This window comes from Oncorhynchus nerka, linkage group LG27 (genome assembly GCF_034236695.1).
Source record: "Oncorhynchus nerka isolate Pitt River linkage group LG27, Oner_Uvic_2.0, whole genome shotgun sequence".
In the NCBI taxonomy this organism is placed as follows: Eukaryota; Metazoa; Chordata; class Actinopteri; order Salmoniformes; family Salmonidae; genus Oncorhynchus; species Oncorhynchus nerka.
Window position 1 is genome coordinate 22,222,835 of NC_088422.1, and position 9,479 is coordinate 22,232,313.

General features: G+C 43.4%; 1 pseudogene; it reads left to right on the plus strand.

The window, feature by feature from the left end:
* The first annotated feature begins 2,827 nt into the window (after positions 1 to 2,827).
* LOC115111173 (carnosine N-methyltransferase-like) lies at positions 2,828 to 9,279 on the plus strand (annotated as a pseudogene).
* The last annotated feature ends 200 nt before the right edge of the window (positions 9,280 to 9,479 follow it).

Consider the following 9,479-nt stretch of genomic DNA (forward strand, 5'->3'; position numbering starts at 1 on the left):
ATGTTGGTTCGCAACAAACGTTAAGGTGCATTACCTCCACCAACTGTACAGGAGCCAGAGACAGGGAAGGTGTAAATTCTAGAAAAATAAATACATAATTAAATACTACATCCCCTGAAGATTTTAGCAGCAGTTAATTTAAGCTTGGCTTTTCAACACCATTACTCCTTAAATCTAATAACAATATCTCCCTTTCCTTCCCATATTACTGGCACTGAAAGAGAACGTGTTCCACTCAATGAGATATATGGTGCATTTAGAAAGTATTCAGACCCCTTAATATTTTCCACATTTTGTTACATTACAGCCTTATTCTAAAATGGATTAAATACATTGTGAAAACAGGTTTTTTAGAAATTCTTGCAAATGTATTAAAAAATAAAAAAATATATTCAGACCCTTTGCTATGAGAGTCGAAATTGAGCTCAGGTGCATCCTTTTTCCATTGATCATCCTTGAGATGTTTTTACAACTGGATTGGAGTCCACATTTGGTGAATGCAATTGTTTGGACATGATTTGGAAAGGCACACACCTGTCTATATAAAGTCCCACAGTTGACAGTGCATGTCAGAGCAAAAACCAAGCCTTGAGGTTGAAGGAATTGTCCGTAGAGCTCCGAGACAGGATTGTGTTGAGGCACAGGTCTGGGGAAGGGTACCAAAAAATGTCTGCAGCATTGAAGGTCCCCAAGAACACTGTGGCCTCCATCATTCTTAAATGGAAGAAGTTTGGAACCACCAAGACTCTTCCTAGAGCTGGCTGCCCGGCCAAAGTGTGCAATCGGGGAAGAAGGGCCTTGGTCAAGGAGGTGACCAAGAACGTGGTGATCGCTCTGAACCTTCCATAAGGACAACCATCTCTGCAGCACTCCACCAATTAGGTCTTTATATTACAGTTGCCTGACGGAAGCCACTCCTCAGTAAAAGGCACATGACAGCCTGCTTGGAGTTTGCCAAAAGGCACCTAAAAGAATCTTGAGCATGAGAAAAAAGATTCTCTGGTCTGATGAAACCAAGATTGAACTTTTAGTCCTGAATGCCAAGCATCATGTCCTGAGTAAACCTGGCACCATCCCTACGGTGAAGCATGGTGGTGGCAGCATCATGCCGAAGGAATGTTTTTCAGCGGCAGGGCCTGGGCGACTAGTCAGGATTGAGGGAAAGCAACGGAGCAAAGTACAGAGATCCTTGATGAAAACCTGCTCCAGAGCACTCAGGACCTCAGACTGGGGCTAAGGTTCACCTTCCAACAGGACAGCGACCCTAAGCACACAGCCAAGACAATGCAGGAGTTGCTTCGGGACAAGTCTCTGAGTGGCCCAGTCAGGGCCCGGACTTGAACCCGATCAAATATCTCTGAAAATAGCTGTGCGGCGACGTTCCCCATTAAACCTGACAGAGCTTGAGAGGATCTGCAGAGAAGAATGGGAGAAATTCTCCAAATACACGTGTGCCAAGCTTTTAGTGTCATACCCAAGAAGACTCAAGGCTGTAATCACTGCCAAAGGTGGTTCAACAAAGTACTGAGTCAATTTGAAAACATTTCTAACCTGTTTTTGCTTTGTTATTGTGGGGCTTTGTGTGTAGATTGGTGGTGGGGGGGACAATTTAATCCATTTTAGAATAACACGGAACCCAAACTGGTTGTGCGCATGTGCTATTGTGCATACATTTATTTTGTCCCCCTACACCAAACGCGATCATGACACGCAGATTAAAATATCAAAACAAACTCTGAACCAATTACATTAATTTGGGGACAGGTCGGAGAGCATTCAACATTTATGGCAATTTAGCTAGTTAGCTTGCGGTGTGGTCAGCCTGTAATAACAATGTGGAAAAAGTCCAGGGGTTTGAATACTTTCCAAATGCACTGTATAGATAGATAAATGCGCACGCACACACAAACAGTTAATTTTTGTCCATCCACCCGATTTTGAATATAGAATTTTCATAGTCGTGGCATGCTTTGTGTAAGAGCTAATGCAAATTGAAAGCAAAAAAATCTATTTTAAACAAAAAAAGAGGTGGATTTGTCTATCCTCCCCCGATTCAGAATATATAATTTTCATAGACATGGAATGCTTTGTTTAAGAGCTATTGAAGATTTGAAATACTATATATTATTACACAAAAAATAAAAAGGTGTGTTTAATTTTTTTTTAAATATATATTTTTCTCTCCATCTGCTCCTGATTCAGAATATACCATATTCATAGTCATGGCATGCTTGGTTCAATAGCTATTGGCGAAAGAACCAAATTTCCCATATAAAACCATTTTTACCTCCTATAGCTGACCACCACCTCTGTTTATCTATTAGCTAGCAGCTAACTAGCACAGAAGCAAAGGAAGTGGAGCTAGCTAGCTCTAGAAAATAACAAAGATAAAAGAGGTTACTAAAACAATATGGGCTAAATTCCTGGCTAACAGAAAGACAAACATTTACATTTCAATACGGTTGCTCATGTTATTTACAAACAAGGTTATGCCTAACCTATACAACCACGTTCACCAAGTAGAAGATGCTTAGAAAAGAAAGTGTTTTGTGGATCTTTGTGTCAAGTCATTTTAAGAAGTCTGCATATTAATTGAGTGTTTTCATAATTCAAAAAGGCTATGAAAAGGCTAGGTTTCTATTTCCCTTATGCTTTTCTGGACTCCCTTTATCCCCATCTCCTGTTCCTCCTGTCCACTTAATCTCAGGATGCATGTTCAGGAACGGGTGAATCGAGTCAGTTCCGGAGTCTTCAGGAGCATCATCAGCTGCCGCTGCCCAGGGTCCTGCCCAACCTGGCCCGTATCCTGCGCAGTGTGGACCACAACCAGGAGGCGCTGCATGCGATCATGCTCGACTGTGTCCACATGTTTGAGAACATGCAGTATGGCGAAGAGCTAAGCTGAAGGGTCAGAAAGGTCACACATGCTTTCTCCTACACCTCAGTTACATTAGACACTAGGCTGCTAACTTTGGTTACATTAGACACTAGGCTACTTCTAGCAATCAAACTACTGAAAGGCAATCATTTTCAATGAAAGGAGGAAATAAGGAGTCATTCAACGATTTAATCACTGGTGACTAGAAGGCAGACAAAGTTGAGAAAATTACAACTATGCAAATTATCAGTGCGACTCAATCGGAGGAGGGAGGGTCTGACTTACTAGCTTTGACCACTGCTGGATAGGCAAAGAACAAGTTAGCTGTTTTGCATGCTGTTCAAAAGATATCAAAGATTCCTTACTACAAGGTAACTTCTGGTGTAACCACCCTGTTAGTCATCCTCTTCCTCGCGGTTGGAGAAGTAGTAGGCTGCATCTAGATGTGCAGTGCAATAAAAACATAGTAGTACAAGTATACTGAAAAATGCAACAATTCCAGTTCATATAAGGAAATCAGTCAATTGAAATAAATTAATTAGGCCCTAATCTATGCATCTGTTGGTCACAGATACCTTAAACAAAATGGGCCTCAGGACCATGTCTGTGCATTCAAAGTGCCATCGATAAAATGCAATTGTGTTCATTCAATGGGGCACTCTGTTCACAACGTTGACATCAGCAAACCGCTTGCCCACACGACGCCATACACCCTATTTGAGGTTGTGAGGCCGGTTAGACGTACTTCCAAATTCTCTAAACGGCTTATGGTAGAGAAATAAGCATTCAATTCTCTGGAAACAGCTCTGGTGGACATTCCTGCAGTCAGCATGCCAATTGCACGGTCCCTCAACTACTTGAGACATCTGTTGCATTGTGTTGTGACAAAACTGCACGTTTTAGAGAGGCCTTTTATTGTCCCCGGCACAAGGTGCAAGTGATCATGCTGTTTTATCAGCTTCTGGATATGTATTATCTTGGCAAAGGAGAAATGCTCACTATCAGGGATGTAAACAAGTTGAGAGAAATAAGCTCTTTCTTGGATCTTTTATTTCAGCTCATGAAACATGGGACCAACACTTTACATGTTGCGTTTTATATTTTTATTCAGTGTAGTTGGAGGTGCTGCAGGTGTTTTTCTATTCTAGTATACCGCACAGCACAAAATTCACAAATTATTGTATTAGTGGAAATTATATTTAGTATAGATCTTAGATTAATTTTCTGCCATGATCCTTTCATCATTGGATGCATTGGAGGAGTTAAAGTGAATCTGTCTTTCTGCCCAAGATGACCTGAGGAAGGTGCGTACGTCCTCCATGTTCGACATAGACAAGCTCAAATCCACCATTAAGCAGTTTGTGCGTGACTGGAGTGAGGTGGGCCAGACTGAGAGACTCCTGCTACCTGCCCTTCATCAAAGAGATCCAGAGACTCTTTCCAAGCAATAAGTGGTGAGCGCACAGTCTTGAAATCTAACTCAGTTGTGCGATTTTGTATTCTGAATTATGTGTATTCTGTCAGTGATGGCATGGTTGTTTCTGTAGTGATGTGTCTAAGGTGAGTGTGCTGGTTCCGGGGGCAGGGCTTGGTCACTTGGCATGGGAAATCGCTCATCTGGGCTACGCCTGCCAAGGGCTACGCCTGCCAAATATAATAACGCATGGAGCTTCTTCATGCTCTTCTCCTCCAACTTTGTCCTCAACAGGTAACACACACCCTCATCCCTCATTTAAGCCTAGCATATAATGCAATAATTCAGTCCTTACATATGTTGCACCATGTGTCATTTAATGATTGAGTTGGGCCAAATCAATTGCCTAGCATATAAAATTAGCCCGATGCAATCCTCTTTGGAAAAAAAGATTTGTTGGTGATAATTTTCTCACACTACTGTTGTTCAGCTTATCTAACTTTCCTCTGTTCTGTCCTTCCTCCTTGAGGTGTGAAAAGGTCAACTCCATGACCCTGTACCTGTGGATCCACCAGTTCAGCAACAACAAGAGGTCATCTGGCGTCAACCCCCAGAGCCTGCCTCCAAACTCTGACTTCTCCATGGTGGCCGGGAACTTCCAGGAGGTCTTCACAGAGCCTAGTGAGTGGTGAGCCCCACACAGGCTGTCTGAAAGATCAACAAGAGCATTAAGTGATCAGGGCCTTTATACACAAAGCATCTCAGAGTTGGAGTGCTGATTTAGGATCAGGTCCCCCGTTTTATTCAGAATCTAAAAGGCTAAACTGAACCTAGATCAGGACTCCTGCTCTTAGACACAGGCCCTGTGAATATGGGCCCTGGCCCTTGTGTCTCTCAGGTTATGTCAATTGTCCACGTATTGGGAGTAGTCAGTGGTGAAAGTGAGCACTCTACACTAGACACATAAATTATTTGTATAACCTGTGTTGGTTTGTATTAACAATGATAGAATGTGGTGAAACGAGTATCATTGTCGTCTTCGCTCTCAGACACTGGGACTGTGTGGCTACCTGCTTCTTCATCAACATGGCGCACAATGTCATCGACTATGTGGAGACCATCTGGAACTTTCTCAAATCTGGAGGCGTATGGATCAATCTTGGTGAGTGACGATTGGTTCAACAGACCACCTTACTGACCAGTGAAAGAGGTTCCCTTTTATTCTACGCATTTTTGGTGCAGTTGCCGTTTTAACTTACTGGTAGTGAGTCGTAGACTGTGTGTATACTTTTACCAAAGCTGAAATTCCTCCCTTTCCTCTAGGCCCGCTGCTGTACCACTTTGATAACATGGCCAACGAGCTCAGCTACGAGGACGTCAGGGTGGCCATTTTAAAATATGGATTCCATTTGGAGGTAAAGCAACAACAAAAAATGTATAACACATGTGTACAGATCGGAGGAATACAATGAACTACGACGTTGTTTTGACAATCCTCCGTGGGCCTAAAACACCTGGGTGTTTCTCAAAATGCATACTACCGTGCTCCGAGCACAGGAGGGTTGGAGTATGAGTCCAAATCAAAGTATACGAAATGGAGAACGGAGAGCAGGGGCCTGTTGCACAAAAGTAGAATTAAGACATCCGGGATAAATGACTCAGCTGAGCTCAATGAAGCCAAAACATGTGCGTCCAGGCTTAATTGGTTGCACAAAGACCAAGCTAGGATGAGCAGACACGGATTCATTAAACCAGGTGAAACCAATCCTGGATAGGTGCGCGCTCACGGCTCACTCAAATAGACCCCGCCACAGATCACAGATTAACTGATTTACCATGGCAACTAGAGCCGCGTACTTTTCCCCGTCGGAAGCACAAATCCTCATGGAGGCATACGAGGAGGTAAAAGATATAATTAAGAAGAAAGGCAACACCGCCACAGTGATAAAGCAAAGAGAAAAAGCGTGGCAAAGTATTGCAGACCGCCTGAATGCGTAAGTAGTGCACAATTACACACTCACCGCTCCGCTGAAACATCACAATTACAATTCAAATATTTAATTCACATCTCCAAAAATGCAGTTGTACTGTAATTATGAAACGGTTAAATTTTTAATTGAAATGCACTGCAGATATGAGTGAAATTGTGTAAAGTAACTCCATCACACTGTATAAAGCTATGATAAATTTTTTGATATTTTTACTGAAAACAAGACAAAAATACCAAGTAATTTTTGCAGTGTGACTCCATTAAATGTGTGTGTGTGTGTGTGTGTGTGTAGATTAAACATGAACGGGCCAAAACGGACATGGCAGCAGGTCAAAATCAAATACAAGAACATTCTGCAGAATGGTATGGTCCCTGACTAATATTTAACAAAGCACAAGCATATATTGTACCCAGAAGGTGCCTGCTCACACATTGTCTGTACTGTTTTAGCAGTGAAAAGAATACCCACAGACAAGGCACGGGTGGTGGGTCACCAAAGGCTGACCTTACCCCAGCAGAGGACATGGCCTTGGAGCTAAATAAAGGCAGGCCCGTCTTAGAGGGGATCCCTGGGGGAAAGAGACGAGCATAGGTTCCTCCCAAGATGCCACCCGCTTCATTCAAGGTATGTCCTTCCATCTCTACATGGGATACAACCACATTCATATTGAATCAATTTGGACTGTCTGACTTTGGTTTACCTATTGCCTTGCAGTGCCTGGCAGCACTGTGTTCCTGTTAGAGCCACCAGCACAAGCACCAGACGATGCTGATCCAGTGAGTACTCCATCAAAGGCATACTGTAGGCCTGGCATGTCTTGTCTACTAGCTTCAATATGAATCCGATTAAATGTGATAGGGTGAAGGCCCCAGTGCAGCAGCAACAGCACATGATGGAGACGATGATGAGGAGGAGACCATCTCTCTGGATTCCAGAAGGCATGAGGTATCATGTTAAGACTGTGAAAGTACTATTTACTCTACAATGGTGAGGAGTCCTCATCAAAATCAAAAAATCTAATTTCTTTTACAGGTGCTATACAGTGGGAAAACCAGCCTGGCAACATAGTGCGTATTAATAAAAGGACACCACATCCTGCCAAATTCCAGCTGCGCTAATTGTATTGTGTTCACAGAGCTCACAAGCTATCAGAAAGTTGTATGGCAACCACCTCCGGCGCCAAATAGAACTGGCAGACATAGACATTCAGTACAAGAAGAAAAAGATGGAAAATCTTGCACTGGAGTCCGAAATAAAAAAGAGGACAATTAGGAAACTGGACCTTGAAATAAAAAAACTTGAGAGGGAGGTGAGATATGCCTTCAATGTACACTGTATGCTAACTGTAACACAAATGTATTAATCATTATTTTTCTTTCCTCCCCCAGCTCCAAGAAGATGACACAGCTCAAAATAAAAATTAGGTATATTCTCGTAAAGTCAAGTGAGCCATGACATATGAGCTCTTATTGTGAGCACACAGGACGGTGGCATCTTTCTAAGGTTTTTTTATTTTCCCAGCAATCAGTACAACCAAGTCATCGTTATAAGGCATCGCCCTCTTTTGCCCACCCCCCCAGCACCAGGTGTGGCCACTAGCCTATATGAAGGCCCAAAATTGTGTGTTCCTTTCTGCTCTGACAATGGCATGCCCATTCGTGCGAGATGTGGTGGATGAAGAAGCACTTGTGCTGAGGAGCGCCTTCAGGCGAGAAAGGGTCTTCAGGGACCGGTTGGACCCACTGGCCTTCCCTGATGACCATCTATATGAAAGATACAGGTTTTCTGCAGATGGCATCAGGTATCTATGCAGACTACTGGGTCCCAGGATTAAGCACCGCACTGCACGGAGCCATGCACTGAGTGTGGCGCAAATGGTTTGTGGCCTTGCGCTTTTTTGCTAGTGGAGCCTTCCTGTACTCAGTGGGGGATGCAGAACAGCTGAACAAGGCCACAATTTGCCGCACAATAAGGAGTGTGTGTCTGGCTATCAAAGCATTAGCAGATGTCTTCATCTCCTTCCCTGGCCACAGAAGACTCTGTGACATCAAAGAGGAGTTCTATAGGATTGCAGGTAAGAGGATCTACAAATTACAGGACAACTGTTAACACATAGTAGGATACTCATTACTTTGTGTGACAGGTTTCCCCAATGTCATTGGTGCAGTGGACTGCACACACATAAGGATAAAAGCCCCCTCAGGTGCCCATGAGGCCGATTTTGTGAATAGGAAATCCTTTCACAGCATTAATGTTCAGGTGAACATAACTTTTTGATATTGTCCATTGACGAACACTCTGCATTGCCAGTGATGTGCATTGATTGGTGTAATATTCCTCATCTTATGATTTCAGATGGTCTGCAATGCTGACTGTGTGATCAGCAATGTTGTGGCAAAATGGCCTGGCTCAGTCCATGACTCCAGAATCTTTCGGGCCTCTGAAATCTATCAGTGCCTATCACAAGGTAAGCCACACAACCCCTATTTATAACCATCATGGCTGTGTCAAGAATATCACTGTGTTTATGAGGTAGTAATGATGAGATTTTGTGTTGACAGGTGAATTCTCTGGTGTGTTGCTGGGAGACAGGGGTATGGCTGCCAGCCTTTTCTCCTGACACCTTTCACAGACCCCCAGGAAGCACAGCAGGCCTACAACCATGCCCATGCCAGGACCAGGGCCAGAGTTGAAATGACCTTTGGCCTCCTGAAGGCACGCTTTCACTGCCTTCACAAATTAAGGGTCAGCCCTGTTAGGGCATGTGATATTACTGTGGCTTGTGCTGTCCTCCACAATGTGGCCTGCCTGAGGAAGGAGAGGGCCCCCAGAGTGCCACCAGCCATGGACTGGGACAATCCGGCAATCTTCCCTGATGACGACAGTGGTCGGCTGCTGAGGGACCAATATGTGTTGAATTATTTTAGTTAGTATGTGTGCTTTCAATTTTGGTTAAATATGTCCTGCGGTGGCAGAGGAATTTGGGTTTTTTGGGTTCGTTTTTGACGAATTTGGCCTCTTATGATGTTTGTGCGGTATACTGTGTGTAATACAAGGCTGCAGGGAGGCTACTGCATCCATTCATTTGTCTGTTCAGTTGATGTGTATGGATTTGTCCTGCATTTATTTTAGTGTGCAGACATGCAGGGTGTGTTATATACAGACCTTTGAATGTGTATGTATCATTTTGTATAAT